Source organism: Ursus arctos, unplaced genomic scaffold (assembly GCF_023065955.2).
Source record: "Ursus arctos isolate Adak ecotype North America unplaced genomic scaffold, UrsArc2.0 scaffold_5, whole genome shotgun sequence".
In the NCBI taxonomy this organism is placed as follows: domain Eukaryota; kingdom Metazoa; phylum Chordata; class Mammalia; order Carnivora; family Ursidae; genus Ursus; species Ursus arctos.
Genome location: NW_026623067.1, coordinates 4,890,160 through 4,904,544, shown reverse-complemented (window position 1 = coordinate 4,904,544; position 14,385 = coordinate 4,890,160). Strand labels below are relative to the sequence as shown.

At 42.9% G+C, this 14,385-nt stretch overlaps 1 pseudogene; it reads right to left on the bottom strand.

Moving 5' to 3' along the window:
- Window positions 1-2,201: 2,201 nt before the first annotated feature.
- On the bottom strand, window positions 2,202-6,245 carry LOC113248062 (5'-AMP-activated protein kinase subunit gamma-2-like; annotated as a pseudogene).
- Between the last annotated feature and the right edge of the window lie 8,140 nt (window positions 6,246-14,385).

The window sequence follows — 14,385 nt, the reverse complement described above, 5'->3', positions numbered from 1 at the left end:
AAAAAGCTGGAAAAGGAAGCTGAAACAGAAATCAGCAAAGAAGGGAACTGGAAGTAAAATAATCATAGAAGAGAAGAGCAGAGTGTCCCAAGAGTCCAGAGTTACCTGCGGCCCCTAGACAGTCTGAGTGAGGCTAATTCCAGCTGGATTGCTTTTGGGTTTCTATCACTGTCAGACAAACCCAATTCTGTTTTATATATATACTTTCTGACTCATATTTTTTTAATTGAAGCATAGTTGACACACAATATCATGGTAGCTTCAGGTGGGCATTATACTGATTGGAGAAGTTTTTACCTTATCCTATACTCACCACAAGTGTAGCTCCCATGGGTCACCACAGACACTATTACAATACCATTGACCATATTCCCTTCATTGTGCCTTCCATCCACCTGATTATTCATCCCATAACGGGAAGCCTGTGTCTCCCACTCCCCTTCACCCTTTTCTCCCATGCCCCCCTCCCTCTCCTCTGACAAACATCACTTTGTTCCCTGTATTTATAGGTCTGATTCTGCTTTTTGTTTGGTTGTTTATTCATTTGCTTTTCTATTCAGATTCCACATAAGACTGGATTTTTTTATAATAATATTTTTTATTATATTATGTTAGTCACTGAATTCATACACTGTCTTTCTCTGTGACATAATTCACCTAGGTTTATGCCATCTGGGTCTATCCATGTTGTGACAAATTACAAGATCTCATCCTTTTTTATGGGTGAGTAATTTTCCATTTTGTATATATACCACCTGTTCTTTATCCATTCATCTCTTTTTTAATAGGTAGTAAGATTATTTTAAAATTATTTATATGTGAGAGAGAGATAATGAGTGGGGAAGGGGCAGAGGGTTAGGGAGAATGTTTTAAGTTCCCCACTGAGCAGGGAGCCTGACACCGTTCTTGATCCCAGGACCCTGAGGTCGTGACCTGAGTCAAAGGCAGACACTTAAATGACTGAGCCACCCAGGTGCCCTATAGATAGTAAGATTTATTTTAATTTTTCAATCTGCCAAAAACAAAAACAAAAACAGCAGAATCACAGTATACTCATATATATCCACAGTTTGGACATTTCCAGAGGACTTACATTAAGAATCATTGTTTCTCTCCAAACACATGACAATACCGCTTATGCCATAATAAGACTTTACAAAAACAATCCATCAGCAGTCATACAGACATTATGATTTTACATTTCTTTTTTTTTTAAGATTTTCTTATTATTTATTTATTTATTTATTTATGTATTTATTTGTCAGAGAGAGAAAGCACAAGCAGGGGAGCTGCAGAAGAGGGAGAAGCAGACTCCCCGCTGAGCAGGGATCCCAATGTGGGACTCAATCTCAGGACCTGGGATCATGATCTGAACCAAAGGTGGACACGTAATGGACTGAGCCACCCAGGCATCCCATGATTTTACATTTCCATACATGAGAAAAAAGTTGACATTTTCACAGCAATTTCTTTCCTCATAATGGTTGCCTGTTTCCAGTCTAGCAGAGCAGGTCTCCACATGCTTTTGGAAACCTGAGCTTTTACGCTCTAACAGTGGCTACATTAGAAGTTTTATCCTTTCCAGATCCAAAGTTAAATAAGGAAGTTGCCATTTACAATAACAACCAATGGTTTATTAATGGGTATGGTGAAGCTTACCTGCCAAGCTGTGTAGAATATTGCTGCGAGTAAAAATAAATAAAGCTGCCGTAAAGCAGATTTCTTTACACCATAGATCAGAACAGACAACATAAAAAGCTGTTAAGTTTTACAAATTGATTATATTCAAATTACAGTTGTTCCACAAATCTAAGGAAAAGAAGCCAGTTGGAGAAAGGTTCGAAGACTCACTCCCCAGCCTGGCGAGTCTCCACCTGCCACGGGCCACAGTGATGACGTAACCTGTGATATAAAACACGAGATATGAACAGGCCATGCTCTCCCCTTATGTTCTATTACCTGTAATAGACCAGTGATTCTTTGAGATGAAAAATAATAAGAATTTCAGGACACAGTGCACTTTGATAATATATAGCATCTGAAAATTTTCTAAAGTCTGAAAACAGTCTTTTAATGCAAGCCTGCATCTTCAAACACATAAAATCTGCTCCTATGCTTGATTTCAACATCACTGGAAAAAAAAATATCCATCACTAAACCCTGAAACACATTCGTAGCTATTTCACCATCTTCTATCATGGTCAGTGTTCAGGAGGCAAATCCTGACCCAGAATCCTTGCTCGCGTTTTCTCCAAGGGCGTCTCCATGCACAGTGGCCATTCTGCATCTGTCTCCTTCTGCTTGGCACCTGCAGGCATGAGTATCAGGGCTTACCACACATCTGACAGGGAAATGACACCCCTGGTGCTATCTGCTTCACTTGTGACCAGCATCCCAGAGGTCAGCCCACACTAATCTGCCCAGGATTTCCAGCTTACCGTACTTCACAACACCCTCAAGACACTGTGAACGGTGCTGAGGGCCTGGGTCACTGTGATATCTAGGTTGTTGAACGTTTTCTCAGCAGCAAGCTTAATTACATCAGACTTGGAATAAATATCAACTTCTGACTCATGCACCACAAGGAAAGCCAGCAGCTGTCTTTCTGCAAAGACATTCAAGGCTGTACTGATGGGAGTCTCCTGGTGGATGAAGGGATGCTGTGGTGGGTCCCAAATGCAAGAACATCCAGGTTCTGCTTCATGAAGGCAGGCTTCGGCAGACCAGACATAAAATGCTGGAGGAACGTGAGGATTCTTTCGTGGGTACGTGTACAAATTGCAGTCCACTGATAGGATCAATAACTGGCAATGAGTGGATTTCATTTGTGATCAGTGAGTGTACAGCATGGAAGACGTTTGCATCTGGAGCTATATTCCCTGAAGGCTTACATGTTTCTTGGGGATGAAGCTCCCTCCCTGTTTCAATCTTATGTGCCTCTAATTCATAAATCTGTACCAGGGTTGACTTATGCCATGTCTGTGGTGTATTTAGGAACTCTGTTGTTAGCATTCCTAAGAAACTTTGTTTTGTCCTCTCCTGCAGTGGTGCTGCTGCAACACCATTGGCTTCTAAGGCACAGAATCCTTTCTAACTTGTAATGTAGTATCAGCAACAACACGCATTGAAGAGTTGGAAAGAGGTGGTGATCCTTGTGTTACCTCAGTGCATGAAAACCCACGTTTTGAGTCTTGTGCTTCCTCTTCCAACTGGAATTTCTCCCACATGCTGGCTACCTGGTCCAGAGGCTGCAACCCGCTGCTACCAAGGAGAAGGAGGACCAGGATCTGCAGGTACTTCTGGGTGCTTCTCTGGCCAGGGGTACAGGGGCATCAGGGTGTGGGCAAGGACTCTGGGGTGCAGGTGGAGTGCAGGGCCCTGAGGTTGCTGGTGATTTGTGGGGGTGCTGGCAGAGTGTGTGAACATGGAGGTTCTGGAAAGGACATGGGTTGCACAGACACCAGGTTTTGGGCTAGCACCCTCTGGGTGGTGCAGACATAGTGGGGGGTTTGGGGGTTCAGGTGGGGATCTGTGGCTAGGGAAGCAGGGAGGTGGTGGTTTGGATGAAGAGAAGCCCTTATCCATTCATCTCTGGTGGATACCTGTGTTGTTTCCACACCTTGGCTACTGTAAGTTATGCTACAGGAAACGTAGGGGTGTATGCATCTTCACACTGAGGGCACCCAGGCCGCCTGGCTAAAGCTGAAGTGGATACAAGCTGGTGTCACAGGGCTCTGTGCAGAAGGCCCCCTGGCAAGGTGGCTGGAGTGGAGACCTATCAGGAGCTGATATTTTCTGGGGTGCTCTGCACAGGGGGTGCCCTGGCAGGACAGCTGTAGCTGAAGTGGGTGGGCTAGAGTGTCCCAGGGCTCTCTGCAGGAGAAGGCACTTTGGGAGGGTAGCAGCAGCTGAGGTGGATTCAGGATTGGTGGGGTTTCTCTGTGCACAGGATCTCCTAGCAGGATGGCTGAAACTCAAGTGGGAGAAAGCTGGGGTGTCCTGGGTTCTGCAGCCCTGTGAGTGTCCTAACAGAGTGCAGGCTGGGGGGTCCTGGGCTTTCCACACAGCGGCTCCTTGTTGGGGCAGCTGCAGCTGAAGCAGTCAAGGTCATGTGGCCCTCCATGCGGGGGTGCCCTAGCAAGCCGGAGTCTGCAGGCCTGGAATGTTCTGGAGTGCTTACCACCTGTGGCTGCTCGGTGTGATATCTGGAGCTGTAGTGAATGCTGACTCGGGGTGTCCCAGTGTGTGCCATGCTGGGGCAGCTTTGTTGGCTCAGCTGAGGTTGAGTGGCCTGGGGACCCAGGGCTCAGCAAGGTTGTAGGCTGGCTGGGATGCTCAGACCCTGCTTTTGTCCATGTTATCAAGGTGGAAGGGAATTGGAACCATGGCTCTTGCCAGCACCTTGGCACAGAAAGAGATCCTGCACAACCCCCTCCACATTTGGGGCAGTCTCAAAGGATGGATCCTTCATATCCTAGTTGCCCTTTAAACTGCAGCTTGTTTTCTGTGACCCAGGGCAGACAGATCACCTTACAGCCCCCCCTCTCACTGCAGTTTGCAGGATGTTGAGGGTGTCTCTGTAGTGTGTTGTGCAGATGCTGTTCAGTCAGCCCTCAGTTCTTCTTCAGGAGGATCTGCTCTATAAATAAGTGTAGACTTGATGTGTCTGTGGAGGAGGTGAGTTCAGTTCTCACCTTAGGTGAGGTGAGTTAGGTCCCCATCTTGGACTCTTATCTTTATAAATTAACAAAATTGTTCCACTTGTCAATGTCTCCATTTCCTGACTGTAAAATAGTCTCTTTTTCTTTCAGGATCCAATAGCCTTACATGTCTAAGGTGCCTGGCACATAGTAGGTGCTCATTAAATGTGTCTCCCTCCTCTCGTCCAACACTGTGCTCTCCAAAACAAATATCCTTGATTCAGCAGACAAACTTCTCCTCCCACTCTTGATGTCTGAAATTTCTGAGCAGAGTTTGTGGTGCCGTGGTGACCATGATGCTGAGCTGTGCATTGCAAACATCTTGAAATTATTCTTTTGCATTTCAGTGCCACTACTTATTTAAAGTTGGCAGATAACCTGAAGCTCATGCCACCCTCACTCCAGGAGGTGACACACACACCCAGCCCAGCTTCCCTTCTATGTCCTCCTGGGGTGGGCATGTGTAGTGGCGTCTCCCCTTTGAAAATGTGGCCTGGAAGGAAAACCTTCCAGGAAGCCCTGAATTTGGATAAAAAATCTCTGAAGCTCAGGGACCTCAGCCTGCCCCTGACACCTCCAACTCCACCTCCCCCTCCAGTAGGGATGGCTTCTCCTCAGGCTAGAGGAGCTCAGCCTAGGACTCTTCTGTGCTCAGGGCCTGGGTCTCCTCCCTTGCTCCCAGCTCCCTCCTCATGCTTGGCCATGTCCATGGAACCCTGGTCTTCTGACAATGTCTTCCAATCTTGTCCCTCTTGTATACCAAGTGAAAAAGCAATTTTTTCGTTGTTGCTAACTTTGATGTTCTTCCACATTGTGAGGGAATTCATTAGCTTAAACTCTTCCTTGCGGAGTTATTTATTAGTGTTCTTCCTTGTGTTATAAGCCATTTGTATGAATTTGAGGTTTCCACCCAATTCTCTTAAGGTTTTATCTGTGGCTTTGTTCCCCATGGACAGCTCTCCCAGCTGCTGGTCTTTCTCTTGCCTTTAGTCCCGGTGTCCTTTGCTCACTCAGGAGAGATGTCCCCTAAAGATAAAGGCTCCCCAGGTTACCAGGTTACCAGGCTGAAGTCATCCCCAGGCCAGAGGCCTGCAGGCCATGGAACCACCGGCCCCTTGGCACAGTGCCCCACGTGGGTACTACACTCTGAATGGCTGCCAGCATGAGCCAGGTCTCGGCATCCTGCCATGAACCTCTGACATTTGGGAGTAAGCCCCCAACAGAGGGAACAGCCTTTACCTTCACAGACCACACCGCATCTGGACCCTCTACTGGAGAGAGGGATTTGTGTCTGAGGAGTAGCCTCAAATTTCTCGTGTCTGGGTACAAATGCCTCACTTTTCTGGGTTTAGGTGGTTCTTCCTGCTTCATGTCCTGACCTTCTGTGTGTCTTACAGTGTCACTGAATGTGTTGGGGTAGGAGGGTCCATGGGGCCAGTTCTTCCATGTCTGGCAATAGGGGCACCAGTTGGGAGCAAAGAACGTGGTCATGGTGGGTTGCAAGGAAGCAGTGGGAGGTTTCTGAGGCCAGTGCACTGTCTTCATCTTCTGGGCTCACATCCTTGGGAGGCAGCTTGGGGCGGGGTACATGGGGACTTGTGGCCGATGCTTCCAGCCAGCTCACCTGGACAGGCAGGGATGCTGAGTTTCACAGGCAGAGGAGGCCTCTGGGAACAACAAAGGAAAGCTGGACCTGGACTCCCAACATGCATTTAGGCAGGTACAGGAGGACAGGGTGTGGGGTTGACAGGGGTCTTTGCTGTGTGGAGGGTCTGCAGGGGCACAGAGGTGTTGGTGGCTCTCCATGTGGGTCACAAGTTTCCCTTTGCTGAGCAAGGAGTCTGGTTTGAAAACCATGAGATTAGAGAAGGGAAGTGGGAAGGCATGCATTTCTGTCTGAGGGAGGCTGGGGGCTGGTCCTAGCTGCCTGTGCAGTCAGGTGCCAGTGGCACGGGGATGGGAGACGAGGTAGAACCCTCTCATCCTTTGTAGTGCTGGGCACCTGGCTTTTGTAACTGCCTGTACCTGGACCCCTAAGTCATGACAGTGCTCCTGTCCAATCGCCAGTCATCTCTTACTGCCCCCTTACCCTTGGCCAATAACCAGGCAGCTGTCCCACCCCGGCTCTCTCTCCCTAGCCAATGATCAGGCAGCTCTCACCAAGCGTGTCCTGCCTTCATCCCCCAGCAGGCTTCTTGTACCCATTACCCCTGGCCAAGTCTCTGATGCGCTCCCCACTGGGACAGAGCCTGGCTCCCTCTCCACTGTGGGCCTGCCTTCCTTTCCCAGGTGAGAAACAGGAAATGGGGGAGGTGACCTGACACTCACAGGTCCTGAGATGTGAGAACATCATGGGCCACCCCTCATGAAGCTCTCCCAGGGTTTTCCCTGCTGATGGAGGGAGCCTGGATCTCTTAGTTTCTCCATCTGGGAGCCGGTTCTGAGCACAGGGCCCTGGGGTGTGCTGTAGGTGGACTGGGGTGGGGACAGGGAGGGGGGACTCTGAGAAGAGGAAGGGTCTGCATGCCACTGGTCCTGAGCAACAGACAGATTGGGACGCCCATCTGTGAAAGTGCCATTGCAGTTCCCAGGCAGCATCCCATCCTCTCCCGCTCCTTCTCTGCCTGTTGGGAATCACCCTTGTGCTTCCTAATAGTATTTCATGGTGCCCTGTAGCAACAGCCATTAGGAAACATTGGGAAAATCCAGGTTTATTACTTGTAAGACCTGGATATTACACAGCTGCTGGGGCTGGGCTTCTGCTGTTATTGGGGGTGGTGGATAGGGGGCGAGGGTTTCAGAGCTCACTCTTCACTGGTGAATTTAAATGTAAGTGCGAGAATTTCAAGTACAGAAAGAGAAAAGGCAAGTGTCCCAAATAGGTGTCAAAATCCACCCAGATTCTCTAAAACAAAGGAACCTCAGGGTGGGGAGTTGGCTTGAATGTCTCGCTGATTGGCCACCAGTGTGTTTACTGGAGACCACTCTCTTTGATGTGGAAACAGCAGTAATCAAAGCTTAAGTCAAGATCTTGCTTGGTGTCAAAAAGAGGGAAAAAAAAAAAGAAGAAGAACTCTCAGGTCTTACAGTACTATCTACCCTGTGATGCTGAAGCCTCAGAGTCAATGGTGAGGATATTCACTGCTTGAGTAGCTGTTATGCTAAACTCAAAATTAGGATGGGCCAACCCAGAAAGTGTGCATCTAAATAAACATGAGCAGACATTTCTTAAAGAAGACATCCAGATCGCTAACTACACATGAGAAGACACTCAGCATCGCTCATCATCAGGGAAATACAAAACAAAACTATGAGATACCACCTCACACCTATCAGAACGGCTGAAATTAACAACTCAGGAAACAACAGGTATTGGCAAGGATGTGGAGAAGGAGGAACACTCTTTCATTGTTGGTGGGAATGCAAACTGGTGCAGCTATTCTGGAAAATAATGTGGAGGTTCCTCAGAAAGTGAAAAATAGAGCTACACTATGACCCAGCAACTGCACTACTAGGTATTTATCCAAAGGATACAAACATAATGATTCAAAGGGGCACATGCACCCCAATGTTTACAGCAACAACATCCGCAATAGCCAAACTATGGAAAGATCCCAGATGTCCATCAATAGATTAAGGCAAGCATATGTGAAATTTAAGAAACAAAACAGATGAACATAGGTGGAGGGAAGGAAAAATAAAATAAGAGGAAAACGGAGAGGAAGACAAACCATAAGAGACTCTTAGCTCTAAGAAACAAAGTGAGGTTTGCTGGAGGGTATCAGGGGCTGGGGGATGGGTTAAATGGATGAAGGATATTAAGGAGGGCAGTTGTTGGCATGAGCAGTGGCTGTTATATGTAAGTGATGAATCACTAAATTCAACTCCTGAGACCAATACTACACTATATGTTAACTAACTTGTATTAAAAAACAAATAGAAACAGGTGTTCTAAAGAGGTAATTGAGTTAAAATTAAATTATATGGGTGTCCTTATAAGAAGAGATTAGGACTTGGATACACAAAAGACCATGTGAACACCCAGTGAGAAGATGCCCACATACAAGACAAAGAGAGAGGCCTCAGAGGAAGTCAATCCTGCTGACACCTTCATCTCAGATTTCTAACTTTCAGAATTTTGAGAAAATCAACATCTGCTATTTAAAAATAAGTGAATATTGAATAAATAGTAATACAGAAGCAAGTTCTATAGTAATTATACATGCAATAGTCAGAAATCCACTGTGCAAATATTGTCCCAAACTTGCAGGGTCCAGCCATGAAACTAAGTCAGTGGTCACAGTGGCTCAGATAATCTGGTTAAAGATTTGAGCAATATTGCAATATATTTTGGGCCATGTGGTGCAAGTAGGTTTAACACAGTTCTGCATTGGTAGATTGTTGCATATCTCATCAAGCCAGGCTCTTAGTCCTGAGAAGAGGTCAGTGCAGGTACCAGTGTCTCATTTCAGGAGGTGGGGATGCAGGAGGGCCCCCAAAGTTGTGATATAAGTATTTGCATCCAGTTAAAAGACTTTTCAATGGACACAAAGAAAACCAAAAGGTTAATGATTGGAGCAGATGATCCAGTTTCTGAGCTCTGAAGGCAGCCAGTTGAAATTTCTAGATGGGCTTGAAACCTCACATTGTCTCATGTTAGATTGCATGGCATTGGAGAAATGCAATCTTAGTTCTCAGTGATTCTAAGTCAGAGGCAAGGGAAAAATTGAAGACATGAGTTTTGAGAGTCATTGGCAGACACTGGAAAAAAAACTGGAAGAATTCAAGAGCTAAACTAAAAAGCAACCTATAGAATGGGAGAAAATACTTATAAAATACTTATAAAGTATTTTAATACTTTATTCAAAAAATTCAAAAAGTATTTGAATAAATACTTATAAAAATCTTATCAGATTTTGGCTAGTATCCAAAATCTATAAACAACTTGCCAAACTGGAAGAATTCAAGAGCTAAACTAAAAAGCAACCTATAGAATGGGAGAAAATACTTATAAAATATTTATAAAGTATTTTAATACTTTATTCAAAAAATTCAAAAAGTATTTGAATAAATACTTATAAAAATCTTATCAGATTTTGGCTAATATCCAAAATCTATAAAGAACTTGCCAAATTGAACACCAAAAAAACAATAACCCAAGCAAGAAACGGGCAGAAGACATGAACAGACATTTCTCCAATTTCTCCATTTCTTCTGCATATGATTGTCCAATTTTCCCAGCACCATTTATTGAAGAGACTGTCTTTTTTCCACCTGATGTTTTTTCCTGCTTTATCAAAGATTCGTTGCCCAAAGAGCTGAAGGTCCATTTCTGGGTTCTCTATTCTGTTCCATTGGTCTATGTGTCTGTTTTTGTGCCAGTACCATGCTGTCTTTGTGATCACAGCTTTGTAGTACAGCTTGAAATCCGCCAGTGTGATGCCCCCAGCTTTGTTTTGCCTTTTCAACAATTCCTTGGTGATTCGTGGCATTTTTCTGGTTCCACACAAATTAAAGGGCTGTTTGTTCCAGTTCTTTGAAAAAATGTCATTGGTATTTTGATCGGGATAGCATTGAAAGTGTACATTGCTCTGGGTAGCACGGACATTATAATTATGTTAATTCTTCCGATCCATGAACATGGAATATTTTTCCATCTTTTTGTGTCTTCAATGTCTTTCAAGAGTGATTTGTAGTTTCTAGAATATACATCCTTTATGTTTCTGGTTAAGTTAACTCTGAGATAACGTATGATTTTTGGTGCTATTTTAAATGGAATGGATTCCCTAATTTCTCTTTCTTCAGTCTCATTGTTCATGTATAGAAATGCAGCTGATCCCTTTCTTTTCCTACTGATCTTCCTAGTTCTTATGTTCCATAGATGAGAGAAACCATATGACAATTGTCTTTCTCTGCTTGACTTATTTCACGTAGCATTATCTCCTCCAGTGCCATCCATGTTGCAGCAAATGTTGAGAACGTGTTCTTTTTAATAGCTGAGTAATATTCCATTCTATAAATGGACCACAACTTCTTAATCCAGTCATCTGTTGAAGGGCATCTCAAAGTGATAAAGAAAGGGGGGTAATCAGAAGGGGGAATGAAGCATGAGAGACCATAGGCTCTGAGAAACAAACTGAGGGCTTCAGAGTGGAGGGGGTGGGGGAATGAGATAGGCTGGTGATGGGTAGTAAGGGGGCACGTATTGCATGTTGCACTGGGTGTCATATGCAACTAATGAATCATCAAATTTACATAAAAACCAGGAGTGTACTGTATGGTGACTAACATAATACAATAAAAAGTATTAGTATAATAAAAAATAGAAAGACAATGAATTTGAAGCTCAAGAAAGATTTAAAAAAAAAGAGATGCAACTGATTTCTGAGCATTGATTTTTTATCCTGCCACATTACTCAATTGCTCTATAAGTTCTAGTAGTTTGGGGGTGGAGTCTTTTGGGTTTTCCATTTAGAGTATCATGTCATCTGTGAAAAGAGACAGTTTTGTCTTTTTCTTTGCTGATTTGGATACCTTTTATCCCTTTTTGTTGTCTGATTGCTGTTGCAAGGACTTCTAGTACTATGTTGAATAATAATGATGAGCGTGGGCATCCTTGTCGTGTTCCTGATCCCCATCGAGAATGATATTCGTTGTAGGCTTTTCATTGGTGGTTTTTATGAAATTGAGGATTGTACCCTCTATCCCTACACTCTGAAGTGTTCTAATCAGGAAAGTATGCTGTATTTTGTCAAATGCTTTTTCTGCATCTATTGAGAGGATCAGATGGTTCTTGACTCTTTTCTTGTTGATATGATCTATCACACTGATTGATTTGCAAATGTTGAACCACCCTTGCCTCCCAGGGATGAATCCCACTTGGTCATGATGGATAATCCTTTTAATGTACTGTTGGATTCTATTACCTAGGATCTTGTTGAGAATTTTGGCATCCGTATTCACCAGGGATATTGGTCTGTAATTTTCCTTTTGGATGGGGTCTTTGCCTGGTTTGGGGATCAAGGTAATTCTGGCCTCATAGAATGAGTTTGGTAGTTTTCCATCTGTTTCTTTTTTTTTTTTTTTTTGAAACATCTTCAGAAGAATAGGTATTATTTCTTCTTTGAATGTTTGGTAGAATTCCCCTGAGAATCCATCAGGCCCTGGACTCTTGTTTTTGGGGAGGTTTTTGATCACTGCTTCAATCTCTTCATAATTAATCAGTCTGTTTAAATAATCAATTTCTTCCTGTTTCAGTCTTGGTAGTTTATAGGTTTCCAGGAAGGCATCCATTTCTTCCAGCTTATTTAATTTATTGGCATAAAGCTATTGATAAAACTTTCTAATGATCCTTCCAATTTCAGTGGTGGTGGTTGTGACCTCTCCTCTTTCATTCATAATTTTATTAATTTGGGTTCTTTCTCTATTCTTTTGAATAAGTCTGGCCAGGGGCTTATCAATCTTTTTTATTTTTTCAAAGAACCAGCTTCTAGTTCCCTTGATTTGCTCTACTGTGCTCCTGGTTTCTAATTCATTGATCTCTGCTCTAATCTTGATCAACTGCTTTCTCATGTGTGGGTTAGGCCTGTTCTTCTGTTCCAGATCCAGCTTCTTGAGGTGAGAATATAAAAAATGCATTTAAATTTTTCTATTCTTTTGAGTGAGGCTTGGATGGCTATGTTTTTTCACCTTAGGACCGCCTTTGCAGTGTCCCATAGGTTTTGGACTATTGTGTTTTCATTCTTGTTGGTCTCCATAAATTGTTTAAATTGATTTTTAATTTCCTGGTTTACCCAATCATTCTTGAGGAGGATGGTTCTTAGTTTCCAAGTGTTTGAGTTTCTTCCAAATTTTTCCTTGTGATTGAGTTCCAATTTCAAAGCATTGTGTTCTGAGAATATGCAGGGAATAATTTCAGTCTTTTGGTATTGGTTGAGACCTGTTTGACCCAGTATGTGGTCTATTCTGCATAACGTTCCATGTGCATTCGAAAAGAATGAGTCTTCTGTTGTTCTGTTGTCTAATGTTCTATATATATCTATGAGGTCCATATGGTCTAGTATGTCATTCAAAGCTCTTGTTTCTTTGTTGATTTTCTGCTTTTGTGATCTGTCTATTGCTGATAGCAGAGTTTTGAGGTCCCCTACTAATAATGTATTTTTATCTATATGTCTGTTTATTCTGGTTAAGAGTTGGCTATGTATCTAGCTGCTCCCCTGTTGGGGGCATAGATATTTATAATTGTCATCTCCACTTGTTGGATACATCCTTTTAGAATAGTATAGTGCCATTCTGTATCTCTAACTACAGTCTTTAGTTAAAATCTAATCTGTCTGATATGAAAATGCCACCGCAGCTTTTGAGATCCATTGGCATGAAAAATTGTTTTCTATCCCTTCACTTTTATCTGGATGTATCTTTAGGTTCAAGATCATTCTCTTGTAGACAGCACATGGATGTGTCATGTATTTTTATCCAATCTGCAACCCCGTGGTGTTTTATGGAAGCATTTAGGCCATTCACATTGAGAGTGATTATTAAGACATATGATTTTAATGATATCATGTTGCCTATGAAGTCTTTGTTTCTATAGACTGTAAATTTCTTTTCTGTATCACTCTCGGGGCCTTTTCACTTTTATAGAACCCCCCCTTAATATCTCCTATAGGGCTGGTTCGGTGGTGATGAATTCGGTCAGTTTTTGCCAATCCTGGAAGGTCCTTATCTCTCCATCAATTCTGAATGACAGGCTTGCTGGATAAAGGATTCTTGGCTGCATGTTCTTCTCAGATAGAGCTTTTAAAATACCCTGCCAATCCTTTCTAGCCTATCAGGTCTCTGTAGACAGGTCTGATGTAATTCTGATATTTTTACCTGTGTATATAAGGTCTCTTCCCCCTGGCCACTTTCAATATTGTATCTTTGGATCTAATATTTTTTGTTTGTTGTTGTTTTGCTTTTGTTTTTTTCCCCTTTGGTTAGATACCAAGTAGTGAAATTATTGTATCTTAAGGAATTAATTATTTTATTTTTTTTGAGAAATCTCCATATTATTTTCTATAGTGGCTGCACCAATTTTGTGCTCCCACATGGATTAAAAAAAAAGATTATATACATATCTGTGTGTTTGTGTTGTATATATCGCCATGTTGCATTTGTGCCACCTTGGATGGACATATAGGGCATTATGCTAAGTAAAATAAGTCAGACAAAAACAAATATCATATGATTTCACTTATCTGTAGAATTTAAAAACAGAAAAAAATGAACGAACAAACAAAAAGCAGAAACAAACCCATAAATACAGAGACCAAACTGATGGTATTCGGAGGGGAGGTGCAGATGACCAAAGTGGGTGCTGGAGTAGTGGGTAACATAGGTGTCCAGGTATCGAATGAAGAAACCAAGAGGATAAACAGTACAGCATAGGGGATATAGTCAATGGCATTGTTATATTGTTGTATGACAACAAATGGTTGCTACACTTGTAGTGAACATACCATAACACATAGACTTGTGGAATCAGTATGTTTTACACCTTAAACTAATGTAACATCATGTGATAACTATATTTAAAAAGTAAGAAAATTGTTTCTGTCTCCCATTCTCTGTGGGAGTACAGAATCTTGACTCTGATAATTGCCAGCTAACATACACAGCTGATCTACAGTTAACACAGCATAAC